Below are 15,436 nucleotides of genomic sequence, written 5' to 3' on the forward strand. Positions count from 1 at the left end.
TGCTGGCAAGGGTTCAGGGAAACCTGAATACTCATACATTGCTGATGGTGATGAAATTGGGATAACCTCTTTGGAAAGGAATTTGGTTGAGTCATTAATATATAAATGCAGTCTTCTGTCTTAATAATTCAATTCTTAGTAATTTATCCTACATGTGTGCTACACAGATATGCAAAGATTATAAAGAAAGACATCCAGGGGCCACCTGGGTGGCTCAGTCAGTTAAGCATCCAACTCTTATTTAGGCTCAGGTCATGATCTCAGGGTTGTGAGATTGAGCTCCACAGAGGGCTCAGAGTCGGCTTGTTCCTCTCCCTCTGCTCCTCCCCTGCCAATCAAGTGCTCTCTCTCACTCAAATAAATGAAATCTTAAAAATCTTAAAAAAAGACATCCACTAAAATGTTACTTGTATGCCCTAAACACTGGGGGAAAAGAATCTAAATATCTGGTTAAACAAAGTACTGGGTGGCTCAGATGGTTAGGCGTCTGCCTTCGGCTCAGGTCATGATTCTGGAGTCCTGGGATTGAGTCCCGCATTGGGCTCCCTGCTCCTTGGGAGCCTGCTTCTCCCTCTGCCTTTCTCTCTCTGTGTGTCTCTCATGAATAAATAAAATCTTAAAAAAAAAAAGTATACTACATGTTTTATGCTGAAAGTTGTGCAAACAAAAGAACAAGCCCTTTAAAAAAAAAAAAAGCTATTTTTTCCTTGGCATCCCCTCTTCTGTAGAACCTGTAAATGCTGGGAGTGCCTCAGGACTGGATCCTAGACGCTTTTCTATTCTCTAACACACTCCCTAAATGACCTAATCCAGATTCATGGCTTTAAGTACCATTGAAATGCCAGTGACATCTAACTCTGTACCTTTAATCCTTACCTAAAACTCTGTATTTGTATATCCAACTGTCTATTTGCCATCTTCACATGAATAGGCATATGAAACCAAAAGACTATAGAGAATTCTTGATTTTCCCTGTCAAATTTTCTCCTCCACACCCTCATCCACCTTCTCCATTTCAAGAAATAGCACCACCATCCATCCATCACTTAAGCCAAAAATCCAGAAATGATGACTCTATCTCTACTACATATCCCAAATTAAATCCATGTCCTTTCATCTTGATTGCGACCCATCCCAAGCTACTATTATCATTTGAACAGGCTCACTGCAAAAACTTCACAAATGATTTCCATTCCTTCTACTCTTACCCACTTCTTCCTTCCTCCTCCTCTCTTTCTCACTCTCTCTCTCTCACCCCTATACACACCTTCTACAGGCAGCAGAGGGATCTTTTAAAACTACAAATTGGATGATACCACTGCCCTGCTTAATTTTTTTTTATTGACTTCCCACTGAACTTTGAGTAAAATCTAAACTCTAAATTATGTACACTATATGAGGTAAATTATGAACAATTTTTAAAGCATTCAAAATCCTCAAAGAGGTAAGAGAAGACTGATAATATGCAGCAAGACTAAAGAGAACCAACAAGAAATAGAGTAGAAAAGTATAATGGCTGAAATAAAGAACTTTACAAATTTGATAAATAATAGAATGGATAAGCCAAAGAATGAATTAATGAGCCAGAAGATCAGGTAGAGGATAGTTGCAGAAGGCATTAAGAGGGGATTAAAAAAAAAAAAAGGGAAAATATTAAAATTAAGAGATATAAAGAAGTTAGAAGTGGCAGAATCCATATAATAAAATTCTCAGAAAGAAAAACATGGAGAAACAAAATATTTGAAAAAATGACCAATAATTTTTCAGAATTGAGGAAAAGATGAAAGACCTCAGATTAAAGTTTCCGGAATACATCCTAGCACACAGTAGATGCCAAATAAGTATTGGCTGAATGAATGAATGAAATAAGACAGAAAAGTAATTACACCCAGACTCATGATAAATTGGAAAAGACAAAAATTTCAAAATCTTCTAGGGAGGAAGTACAGGTCACACTGAAAGGAAAAGAAACCAAATGGATATCAGAACTTCCAAAAAGCAACAGATAATACAGTAATATTTTCAAAACGTTAAAGGAAAAGAATTTCAAACCAAAAATCTGTAATTAAACTAATCTATTATTTAAAAGTGAGGGTTACCTAAAGGTATTTTCAGGCAAAAAAAGCCTTCGAATGTTTACATACAAACACCCTGTTGAAACTGCTTTTATATAGGCACTGAAATAAGAACTGAAATAACTACGAGGACACTACATGATATATGCGAGTAGGAGTGCGTAAGTAACCTAATAAAGCATATTTTATATAAAAAGTAAGAAAAAGGATGAAGAAAACCCCTCACAATCCAGAACTAAAATTCAACAGAACATGAACATGGCTACTGGGAAACTGAGGATGGAGAATGGGGTGGAGCAGACCAGAGGACAGTGAGAAAGCAATTAAAGTAGTTGCCTTGTTTGGAGGGAAGATATATATTATATACACACACACACACACACCCCCACATGTGTGTGTGCACATATTTAGGATTAAAAAACTGTAGAAACTAGAAATTTAGTAAACAGAATGTAAATAATTTCCAATGTATTATAATAAATGAAAATGGATTAAACTCATTAATCAAAAGATTAGAGTCTCTGTGGCTGGATAAAAATAAGATCCAGCAATATACTTTGTAAAAGAAACCACAAAAGGATACTAAAAAGATTGAAAATAAAAAGACAGTAAGAAGATGTACCAGGAAAAATAAACCGAGGCAGGTAGACTTTGTTTACCCCATTCATGAATAATTCAGACCTCTCCTGGTCTGGGCTCAGCTCCCTGCGGTTCCTGGGTGTGTGGATTCCACCACTGCATTAAAGCTCACAGGCTAAGTCTCCTTTATAGGAAAGGGCTTCATTTTCTGTTTTCTATTATGATGATGAGTCCTTTTTCCTTTTGAGGCACCTGCAGATTCCTCTTTCTAGCTTTCAAACTCAGCTGTGAATTTTTTATATGTTTTATTTTTATCTAGCATTTCCAGATATTTGAAAAAGAAGGCAGCTTCCCCAGTCTACCATTTCGTCTAGAAGTCCCCAAAACATCCACTTTAGATTATGTTACAACTGAAAAACAAAGTTAAAGTTACTTAAATTTTTCATCTATATTACAAAATGATAAAGCTCAACTGATAAAGAAATGGAAATAAAATGGTATCTTAGCATAGTCCTTGGTACATATAAAATATTCAAATACTGCCCTCTAAATTCACCACTAATTTTACATTCTACCCAAAGAAAGTAAAGATAGAACCATAAGCATGGAATGAGAATTCCATTTTTCCTGTTTCAGCTTTCACTGGGTTGCAGCTGCTTTGGGGGTAAAAATGCTTCCTTCAAAATTGCTTTTTTTTTTTTAAAGGCAACTAGTAAAGGACCAAAGTATAGCAACAGAATTCAATGATCCTTAAGAGTCATTCAGTTAGGAAAGTAACCATTACTTTCTCCATGATTTCATCTTGGAACCTAAAATCCAAGACTGTATTCTGAGACCTACCACTGATGTTTTGGTTGACCTTCATCACATCTCAGTATTTCTGTCTCTTCTTGAAAGTAATGTTAAGCTAGATGACAATGCAGATCTCCTATCCTTCCAAAATTCTGATTCCAGAATAAGAGGTTTAGAATAATTTCACTCCAAATTCTATTTTTCTATGAATGCAAAAATGATAGCTTAAATTATTAAAAAATTATGACATCCTTACTGCTGTCCCCCCCACACGCAAAAAAGTATAAGCCATTACACATAAGTACTAAGTATTTCCTACTTAAAGACCATACAGCTTAATTCCCTCACATTTTAAAAGTGGTTCTAAGAGATGACTGGGGGGCTCAGTCTGCTTTTGGCTCAGGTCATGATCCCAGGATCCTGGGATCGAGTCCTGCAACAGGCTCCTTGCTCAAAGAGGAGCCTGCTTCTCCCTCTGCCTGCTGCTCTCTCACTCTCTCAATCTGACCAAAAAAAAAAAAAAAAAAACCTGGTTCTAAAAAAATAATGGAAAAGGCCTCACAATGCATGCTTCTGAGATATTAACTGGACTTCCCCCCCCTTACCTACTTAAACCATTCAAGGGAAAATTCAGTCTATGAGAGGGGATTGTGCGTTCTTTATCATACCAATGGCCGACTTTCACCACAAAATTTTCTGGCAGCTATTCCATAATATTTTCCCACAAGAATATGACAGTTGTATTCCAGACCAAGAGATTAGTATCATAAACATGACAAATTTAACCAACAGCAAGCAAAAGATGAAGACAAACATCCACATCCTTTAAAATAAACTGTCCTCAACAATGTCCTTAAAACAATGTTCTTAAAAGTCCTTAAGTTTATGGTCTATTTTTATAGTTTTATATTAACTTTTATAATGATCATGTAGTACTTGTATAATCTAAAAAAAATAAAAATTAAAAAATAATAAAATAGGTCAACTTCCATTTGGTTTGCTCTGGAGAACTATGATGTTCTAGGGGAAAGTATAACAAGATGACAGGCGAAAGCCTGCCTCAGACAGAGGGAGAGGGAAAGTAAAAGGTACTTTTGTGTGTTTTATGTTTTCTAACCCAGCCACCAGAATAGGAAAGGAAGTAAAAGATTCAGGACAGAAGCTCAATCCAGTAAATATGGGCTGTTTTTGGGCTGGTGCTGCTAAATATTATATCTTTCAGGAATTTAAGCATGGCAGGTAATTCAGAAGACTACTCAAAGTAAATGCAAGGGGCATCTGGGTGGCTCAGTCAGTTGAGCATCTGCCTTCAGCTCAAGTCATGATCCCGGGGTCCTGGGATCGAGCCCCACACGGGGCTCCTTGCCCTGCAGGGAACCTGCTTCACCCTCTCCCTCTGTCTGCTGCTCCCCCTGCCTGTACGCGCTGTCTCAAATAAATAAATAAAATCTTAAAAAACAAAACAAAACAAATACAAGATAAATGGTCAATTTGGTTTAGCTATATGTGTATATTACTCTCAAAATTACACAAAAGTAAACCTATGGTACAAAACAGAGTAATATTTAGATACCCCAATTGCCTGAAATATAAACAACCAATATCTACTAATCCCAGCCAAGCCTAAGGCAAAACATATTAGGAGAAATTTAGCAAAATAAGTACCAGAAGACCTGAGTTCTTATTGTAACTCTAACTCTTTGGGTCTCAGTTTTGTCATTTTTAAATAAGGTCCATTCCAGCTCTAAAATTCTACCATTCTTTATCTCCCCCACCTCTTTCCTCAATATAGATAGAAGGTGAAAAGTATGTCCAACAAGCATTGGTCTAGAAGAACTGATTCTCCTCATAACTTCAAAAAATGAATATGTGATGCTAAACAATTTAACTAGGGGTATTTCCTTTAGCTATCATATCCCAGTTTGCTCATGCAATTTTTTAAAATAGATTTGACATAGAGAGAGAGAGAGCACAAGCAGAGGGAGGGGCAGAGGGAAAGGGAGAAGCCGAGTCCCTGCTGGCAAGGAGCCTGATGTGGGGGCGGGGGGGGGGGGGGTCCCACAACCCTGGGATCATGACCTGAGCCGAAGGTAAACGCTTAACTGACTGAGCCACCGAGGCGCCCGCTCATGCAATTTTCAATCACTTAATATTTACTAAGCATCTATATGCTAAGCAATGGAACTAAAGATAAACAAGACACAATTCTAGCCTAAAGGAAATTTACTGTTTTTAAGGGACAAAAGATAAGGTAATTACTATATGGAACAATGTTACAGAAATAAGGCAGCACTACCACAAAGAGATTACCCAACTCCGGTGCATGTATATGGGGGTGTGCTTGGGGAATTTCAAGAAGAGGTAACATTAAGACAGTCCTGAGGATGACCACCAGGCAGGTAGATATGAACAGCGCTGCACAAGGAGAAGGATAAGCATGTGCACAGGTTTGGACACACACTCCCACACAAGAAAGCAGGCCATATTGAAAGGATAACAAAATTTAAAGCACAATGGGTAGAAAATGAATCTAAAGAAAGAAGGAAGGGATCACATCATGAAGCACCTTGTGATTATGTTGTAGCATCTTAGTGATGACAAAAAGCACTTTAAGACTTTTAAAAAGGCAGTGACATAATTCAAATAGTGTTTAGAAAGGTGTTGCTGATGAAACTTTGGAAGACAGACTAAAGAGAAATCAGATGAATGACAAGTAGACCACTTAAAGTATAATGATCAGATTGTGAGGTAGGGAGAATAGTAAATAATAGCAAGGAGGTTAGAATGACACCCAAGTTTCTGGCTCCAGCAACAGGAAGTTGCTGAAAGTAATTTAAAATACAACAATTCAAGGGGCACCTGGGTGGCTCAGTAGGTTGGGCATCCTACTCTTGATCTGAGCTCATGTCATGATCTCAGGGTCGTGGGATCGAGCCCCGCTTCTGGCAGCAGGGCAGTGTGCAACATACTGTGAGGAGCCTGCCTGAGATTCTCTCCCTCTCCCTCTGCTCCTGCCCTGATGCACATGCGCACTCTCTCAAATAAATACATCTTAAGAAAATAATTTAAAAGAAGCAATTAGCATGTCTGTTGTATTTATCTCCTAACAGTAGCAACTAAATAATATCTCAAATTTTTAAAAAACAAAATTCTCATTGCTTTATTAGACAATATTTACAAAAGAGATTAGTGATAAAAAGATGTTTTTTGACACTGCCAAACAGTGGACCATAAAGGACCACATTCTAACAATATATTTAGACTTTTAAAGAAAATAATACAGGCAGTTGTGTTTACAATGATCTATTTGCCCTGGGTATCTAATACATCTACATATACATTTATTTCCAGAATTGTTAAGATGTATTATATAAACTACTTATCTGCCATTGAGAGAGGTGGCATAAATGACTTCTAAAGTTTGAAGATTCTAAAAATGAGCTGCTGAGTTCCTGACCTCTTTCTAGCCCCACAAGGTTCTAAATTGTAACTTCCATAGACCAGTAGAGGGCTGCAAAAGCTCAGAGAAAATGGTTAGGCGTAGCTTTCCTTGCTTCGCCGGCACTGGGAGCTGAAAAAATTACCAATGGCTAAAGTAGAAATCTAATAGAATCTATGTATTCACTTCACTGTCAACAGATTCTAAAAGGGGTCAGGAGTAATTACCCAAATCCTGAAAACTAGAAACACTCATTATTAAGCATTTTGCCACCAGCTCCTTTGTCTTCTGCCAAAATAGTAATAAAGTGTTTTGGGAGGCCAAGTAAAATCTCACCAATATATAGTAATAAGGAGGAAAAAAGTCAATCAAAATGAGTTAGCAAATCATCACTTCCTTTCAGACCCACTACACCACACTGCTCCTATCAGACTAACCTTCCTAAAAACAATTAGGTTATTCTTACGTCTACTTTATCAATTCTGTTCTGCATATAGTAGTGTTGAAATCTGACTTTCCCTTTCCTAGATTTTAAGATAGATTTTTACCTCATGTATACAACCTTATTTTCAACTCCCCTTCTCAGACCACTCCTACTATTATATATATACTATCATATACAATACAGAATAAAGTTAAAATGGAAAGAGGTCATTGAAGGGAACTTTGAAGAAAGAACCAAAATTACATAGGTCTAGAGAAAGGGAAATGCCACTGTTGGGAAGTTTGTACAAAGAAAGGGAGATAGCCTGAGGGAGCGAGGAAACAGATCCAGGAAAAGCATATAGGGGGCTTCCACTGAATTTGTAATGTTTAATTCTTAAGCTGGTGATAGGTACCCAGGAAGGTCACTATGCTGTTTCCTGTACCTTTTATATTATTGAAATATTTCAAAATAAAAAGGTTTTGATATTTCAACTTTGCCCCCTCTCCCGCCCCTCAAAAGACAACATAAATCTGGTGCCATTGTAAATACTCCTCACAGTTTAATTCCAAGTAATGCCTTAACTTACTTTTACTTCTTTCTTTTAAAATGACAGGGCACATTACCTTCAAATGGAAGGATTTTTAATTGTTTAGATAATCTAGTATACTTTTGACAATGGTACATAAAAATATAAGAGACTTAGGATAAAGATCATGGCATTAATAAAAAAAATAGTTTACAAGAATCACTGCTTCTGTAATTATAAACCTGTGATCCTGAAACTCATCTTTATCTATGCCCAAACTCTTTATGCAGCTGAGAAGCTGCTGAAAATAGTACCTTATGAGAGAGCAATGCTAGTGGAAGTATTAAATTATTTCTAATCTGCATACCACACTATTCCTACCCTGACCCAACTACAGCATCAGTTGTAACACTGCTTCAAAATAGAGCCAAAATTTATAGCTTTCATATGACTTCACACCAGGGTTGAATTGTTTGGGCTTTATTTTAGTAGTTATCTGCTACCTCACTTTTTCTGTATCCTGCATACTGTCCAACATAACCTACCTACTATACTACACACAAGAATTCAGGATAAGTGCAGGGATTTCAGGGCACTTAAAACATGCTCTTAACTGGCTTAAGGTAATGTATGTATGTATTACTGGTAGCTTTTCTTGGCCACAGCAATTTAGAATTATAAACTGGTTCCTTATCAAAGTATACTGAAGAAAGTGATAAGGAGAAATACGGTAATGGGGGAACTGAACAGAGTAAATCCCATGTATTAAAATAACTGTAAGAAAGTAACAAGAAAACAGTAGTATAGTGAAAACTCCAATCCCCACAGGAAGGAATACATGCATATTTTGTCTTACTTTTAAAAAAAGAAAACATTTCTGGATACATAACCACACAAAAGTTATAAAGTGGGGAAAAAAGAGGCACATCTCACTGATAGTACCAATATTAAAACAGCTTTATCTATCAAAAGGAAATATACTATAAAAATAATGCCTAAAAACACAAGTTTAGGACTATTTAAGAATATAATAATTCTAGATCAAAACTGAACTTAAATTTTCAAGTCAGTGATTCTTAGTCTTTTGGACAGACCTATTTCAGACCCTGAAAGCATATTCATTAAGGAATTTGCAATATAATTTCAAAATGTTTACAAAACCTCTTCCTAATTATGGATCCTTGCTTTAAGTAACTATCTCTTCCTGCTAGATTTCAAGCTCCATACAAGCAGAGAATGTCATCTTCTTCAGGTATGTGCTTAGAGCACTGGGACCTAAAACCTTAAAACCTAACAACCTTATCAATGATCTTCTTGTCTCTCATTGAATTCCATACAATTTCTACAATTATTTTCTAAGAAAATCTGCATTACATCATTTCCCATCTTGCAAATTCATTTTTATTAAGTTCTTCATCCTAGTAATTTCATGTGCTATCTTTCCTCCCTTAGTCTTCTTATGCCAATCAAATCATTCTCCTGTCACTGGCATTGGGGTGATTCTTGGTCATTCAATAAATATAGTGACTCTTTACAGTGTGATGAAATTTGGGTGTACAGCACTGAACAAGACAGACACGATCTATGTCCTTGCAGGGCTTACCACATTCCTTTCTACACCAACCAGAAAGCAATTTAGATGTTTAAGAACAATACTGCCGTGGGGTGCCCAGGTGGCTCAGTCGATTAGGCATCCAACTCTTGATTTCAGCTCAGGTCATGATCTTGGGGTCATAGGATTGAGTCCCACATCCGGCTCTATGCTCAGTGCGGAGTCTGCTTGTCAGTCTTTCTCTGCTCTTCCCTTGCTCATGCTCTCCACCCCCCTCAAATAAATAAAATCTTAAAAAAAAAACAACAAAACTGTCCTCCTATTTCACGTCTTTGTTTTGTTCACTTAAGAGTAAACCCTTAAAAAAGACAGAGACCATAATAATGTCTTTGTGTGTATTTTCCCAAACATCTGCCTCAACAGTAAGTGCAATGCTGTTCATAGAAACATTTATTTAAAATTTGTTAACTATGAAATGTTTAAAATCTTTATTATATTCGTAATATTTGTTCAACTTGAAGATTCAGAAGTAAAAAGATAAAAATTCTAGTTACTTTCAAATTCAATACCCAGAGATAAACTATCACACTGTCAGAGTGGGTCATTCAAGCCCTTTCACTCTTCATAAAAATCCATAATCCGTAACAAAAAATAATTACTTTTCCCTAAAAGGGTAAACATGTATCTATTATTTTATCCTTTTTTCTCTTAATAATATCACCAACTTCTTTGAAGGTGTACTTTTGTGAGAAAACAATACAGCCACAGATTTTAAAACAAATCTCATCTCTAAAATGGAACTCAGATACAGGGTGCCTGGCTGTCTCAGTAGGTAGAGCATGTGATTCTTGATCTCGGGGTCTTGACCTCAAGACTCATGTTGAGTATAGAGATTACTCAAAAATAAAAAAAATAAATGGGAATAAGATAAACTTCACAAGGTCACTGTTAGGAGTGAATGAAAGGTTATGTGGAGAGCCTATTACCAATCATAGAACACTTGTAATTACACCTGTATCGGTCCATAGGTACTTCATAACAAACATGACTTAAATGTTAGACTCCAGTTTTCCACTATGCTCAAAGGATTCTGTTTTCTGCTACTTCTTCCCTAATATCTGAGTTCACAAAAATTATAGACAGGAGAAATTCTTGGACTCGGGGTGTGAAGGCATAATAAAAAAGCCCAAAGAGTTATCATGTCAGTAAGGTTAACAGTTTGGAGAGAGCCAGTTTCTTCTGGGGTTTGCCAAAAGGCTGCAAAATGCAAGTTCTGATTCAAATGATAAATATAACATACAGAATGTTATAATAATTATAACATATAGAAGATTAACAATCTCTAATATACAAAGAATAACCAGAGGGGGAGGTCGGAGAATTGTTAACTCTTTCATTACATAGTTTTTTATTTTAATAATAAGCATATATTATTTTTATAATTTAAAAACACAATAAAAGTGTTTTTGAAATTGTTTAAATACTTGATTGCCACTCTTGGAGATTTCCAATAAGAAGGAACAAAGAGAGAAAAATAGCCAAAGGATATGAAGTGTCAATTCACAGAAGACAAAATGCAAATGATTATTTCCTGATATATTAGCTAATACCCAAATTCCTGTAGCTAAAATCAATATTCATACCATAATTAAAGACAAAAGCCTTGAAATATAAAATATAGCGGTAATACTTAAATCTAATAACACAAATTTAAATTGTCAACCAACAGGTATAGATTTTTTCCACTGGGTGTTTGCAAAAGCAAAGGAACACTGGCGTCTGAGGGGGAAGGAGGAGCCAGGAGGAGGAAAAAGGACAAAGGAAAGGAAGAATGAGTAAGCCAATTTTCTGTCAAACATTCCTGTTTACTTTCAATGATATGAGGACAAATAGAAACTCAGTAAAGAGGTATTTTTTTTGTCCTGTTCAATGCAACTTAAAGAGAACATCCATCTTTATTCTTGGGATGAACACTGGAAGTCAGGGATAATTTCTGAAGGTTCAATAACCACCACTGAATGACCCACCTCAACATAAATCTATGAATGAATTAGGTTGATCTTAAGAAAAATTTCTCTTAAAGTAACAAAATTACATTTATATAGCACTTACAAATTTCAAGTTAGTTCATGAGTACTAGTATCATTTCCAACTTTAGATAAAGTTGGAAATATTCCAGTGACACCTTTTTGAAGTATCTTCGTAATTAGATATGTAACATACCTACTCTCATCATTGATTAAAATAACATATATGAAAGTATCTAACAGTATCTTAAGGACAGAAGCTCAATAAAATTAAACTTGATCACCAAGTAACTTTCAAATACTCAAAATTAAACTCTGGTAAAAAGGACTTACTTTAATTCAGAGGTTGCAAGACTTTGGTATAGAACAACAGAATGTAACAAGGCTTTTTTCCACCTTATAATATTTTTGTGCAAATTAAGGTAAGAAACATTCTGTAAAATTTTAATTTTCTCCTCTGTCATTATCATCACCACTAATTAGTAAAGTGGTATAAAGAAGGTTTTTAGTATTTCTACCTGCTTAAGTTTCAAACAGAAAAAGTATAACAAATAGAATGAAAGCTGTGTACAACGTGCCTTTGGTAGAAAAGAGAATAAAAGTATGTGTGTTTTTTTCTCTCTTCCTTTAGATTTGCTAATGCTTCTCTTTCTCGAGTGAATTTCAAGAGTCCAGCATTTTGCCAGAGAATTTTAACCTGGATCCTACCCATGGTTCAACACCATCAGGTTAACTGATGTTTTACTGATCTCACAGTAGTTGGGAAATTCAAGGGATCTGATATAAAAAGTACTTCATGAACTGGGGCGCCTTGGTGGCTCAGTCAGTTAAGCATCTTGATTTCGGCTCTTGATTTCAGCTCAGGTCATGATCTCAGGGTCCTGGCATCCAGCCCCACACTGGGCTCCCCACTCAGCAGGGATTCTGCTTTAGGATTTTCTCCCCCACCCCGACCCCCCTTCATGCTTGTGCACACTCTCTCAAATAAATTAAAAAAAAAATTCTTCGTGAACTACACAGCACCATAATTCTTACATACTATTATCTTGTATCCTGAGTCAATACAGCTATTTCTAGGAAAAGAGAACCACACATGCATGGTTTTCATTCTCTATTAGAATTCAGGAGGCAGACAAAACTCCTATGTAGGAGGAAGAACAATCTGAGAAGCTACAAGATTCTCTCACACCTCTCTCAAGTAACAAAATAGTTTAAAAATATGATATTTGGAGATGCCTGGCTGGTTCCATCAGTAGAGCATGTGACTCAATCTTGGGGTTGTAAGTTCGAAGCCCCACATTGGGTATAGACATTATTCAAAAATAAAAAAAATCTTTAAAAAGAGAAAATATGGTATTTATCACTAATATTTGTGACACTTCCCCCAATTATGGCCCAAATACAAACCAAAGCCAGAAAAGTAAACTACTACATATTTTGAAACAATTTTTGTGCAATAAGCAAATATTAAGGTATTGACCAACGAAGAGATGGTACTTAAGATGCCAAAGAAAAAGAAGTTATTTCCACCTTATTACTTGCAGCTTCATGTTTACCTCTTCTACTTATCTCAATCTGGAAGCATTTCTGTGTTTAAACTTAATTTTCTAAGAATTTCAGAGTTTGAATTTCTTGGAATTTTGGAGGGTCTCATTAATTGGAAAATCTAGTCTTAGATGCAATTTTTCTAAAATGGACAAATTTACTATAAAAGTAAATTACTTATAAAAAGTCCTAAATGAGTCTGGTTAGTGATCTTTTTTTCTCCAGTCACATACATTTTTTTAGAAAAATGGCACCATCATCAAGGTGGAGTTTGTTAAAATCAACTCTTGTAATGTTAACCCTAGTCCTTCTGTAGCTGGTGAGATTAATTTGCTTCTGACAACTAACATAAAAAAACCCCAAGTTATCTCAACATCTCAGAAAAGGCTTGCTGCCTACCTTCCAAGATTCTCATAAAGCGTTTACTTTTCGTTTTGTTTTTTTGACCAACACAGTAGAAGGTAGAATAGCTGGCCCCTAGACATTTTCACAAAGTCTGAAATTTAAGAAACACTGCCTTACAACTTCAAAATCAGCTAAACACTCTTAATGAGAGGCAGAGCACAGACAAACGGTTAAGAACGGGAACAATAACAGTCTGTCACTTTTTTTTAGGTCTGTGAATATCTACACATCGCATTAACAGTTCAAAGCCTCATTTTCCTCAGCCATATGTTAGAATAATAATAGTACCTGTTTAACAGGGTTATTTTGAAAATTATCTTAAATATTTTACTTAAAACCTTGAACACAGATACATTCATATTCTAAGTGCTCAATGAATGTTTTTCATAACTTTTAGCTTCAAGATTACAGGTAATCTACATAACACAATAAACAATATTCACATATGTTTCCAGTATTATCAATTTAAAGCACTAGAAGAAAAGGTCTTTAAACATAACACCTAAAGCTAACAAACAAAAACTGTCTGAACATTTCTATATTTTTAGATGTACAAGATAACCTCAACACACCATTCAAAAGCTGAGTTTAGGAAGGAAATTATCTCCTGTTACTGCCATATGTGGAAACTAGCAACAGACAAATTAACATTGCAACTAAGATACTTTCACTATTACTTTTTAAAAGCCAGTGTTAAAGAAACAGATTATGTATGCATGAGTGTAAATGAGAATGTTTTCAAATGCTATATGGAGAAACTTCATATTCTCCAGAGGAAGTCAGGCTCTAACAACTGCAATATTTAAAAGGTTCATAAGAGACTTTACTAAGATTAGAACTAAGTGGGGATCAGACAATGTATCTACAGGGAGTTATAATCTGTAAAACAGCAGGTGTTGGAAACAATAAAGCTAAGGCTAAGCAAAAACCTAGGGATCTAGGCACCTTGTAACACAGTAAAACTATTTCTTAAATATTGCCACTTTTTATATGTATAGAAGTTTACTGTTTTACCTTGTGCTCTCCATATGTAATCATACTTGTTCCATCCAACAACCCTGTAAATTATTTAGGAAAACTACTTTTTGTAGATTAAGAAGATTCTCAAAGTTAATGTGATTTGTCAAGAACCACAGTTAGGAAGTAATAAATCAAGATTTTTTATTTAAATCAAGAATTTAAACTGAGGCCTTATCACTTATATTTCAGTATTTTTTCCACTACTCCATAAAACTACTTCTTAAAGAAAGAGGTATTAGCATTTTCACAGAAAGGAATCTCTAGGCCCAACCACAGACTTTTTAAATAGGCTGTACTGACTTGGGTAAGTCATTTCACCTTACCAGAACTTAATTTCTCTTGAGGAAAAGAGACCAGAAAATTTGAGTTCCCTTCCAGTTCTAAGGACAAATCACCATGACTGTACCCTTTACACAACACAGGCATTTTAGAAATACATTTCAACGTTAATTTTAGCAACAAGTTCCAAGTCACAAAATGATGTGAACAACTCTTAAGCAACCTATTCGAATTATCAGACAATTTTTTCATGCCTTTCTGATAGATACGGATTCAGTATCATCAAGTTTATATACAGAAAACAGCCTAAACCTCTTACTGACTATGATGGAAATAATCTCATAGATCATTCTCTTTTCAGTGTAATAATGCTCTTAAACATGAGAATGAGGAAAATTTAACTACCAGTCAACTAATGCCAACAAATTGAACATTTTTATTATTCTTCTTCTTACTCCTTAGAATAAAGACCTCTTTTCCAACAAAGTGTTTTTCAAATATCCCACTGACTCCCATTTTCTACAATCTACCTCAGAAGACTATCACATTTTCCAACAACTTCTATAGGACCAAAAAGGAATATATAAGCACCTTGATAAAAACATCTTCATTTTAAATTCATTCCATTGAGGAGGCATTTGTCTCCAAACAAAATTCTGGCTTTTTTTTTTCTTTTCTTCCTGATATTCCTGATATTCAAGAAAACCACAGAGACTGAATAACATATTTTCACCTATTAAGTTGTTTCCTCATTGGAGTATTTTAGTTCT

General features: G+C 35.5%; 1 protein-coding gene across 6 annotated transcripts in view; it reads right to left on the reverse strand.

Annotated features, from left to right (window-relative positions):
- The window catches only part of ANKRD12 (ankyrin repeat domain 12), a 123,331-nt gene that overhangs the window by 102,936 nt on the left and 4,959 nt on the right, over positions 1 to 15,436 (reverse strand). The window contains exon 1 of one of the 6 annotated variants that reach the window (XM_027575391.2): positions 15,258 to 15,277. The exons of the other annotated variants lie outside the window; for them this stretch is intronic. The gene's annotated coding sequence lies outside the window, so the exon portion shown is untranslated. Of the gene's footprint in view, positions 1 to 15,257; positions 15,278 to 15,436 lie in introns of those variants that run through there. 6 annotated transcript variants of the gene reach the window in all.

The sequence above is a fragment of the Zalophus californianus genome, chromosome 14, assembly GCF_009762305.2.
Source record: "Zalophus californianus isolate mZalCal1 chromosome 14, mZalCal1.pri.v2, whole genome shotgun sequence".
NCBI classification, from domain to species: domain Eukaryota; kingdom Metazoa; phylum Chordata; class Mammalia; order Carnivora; family Otariidae; genus Zalophus; species Zalophus californianus.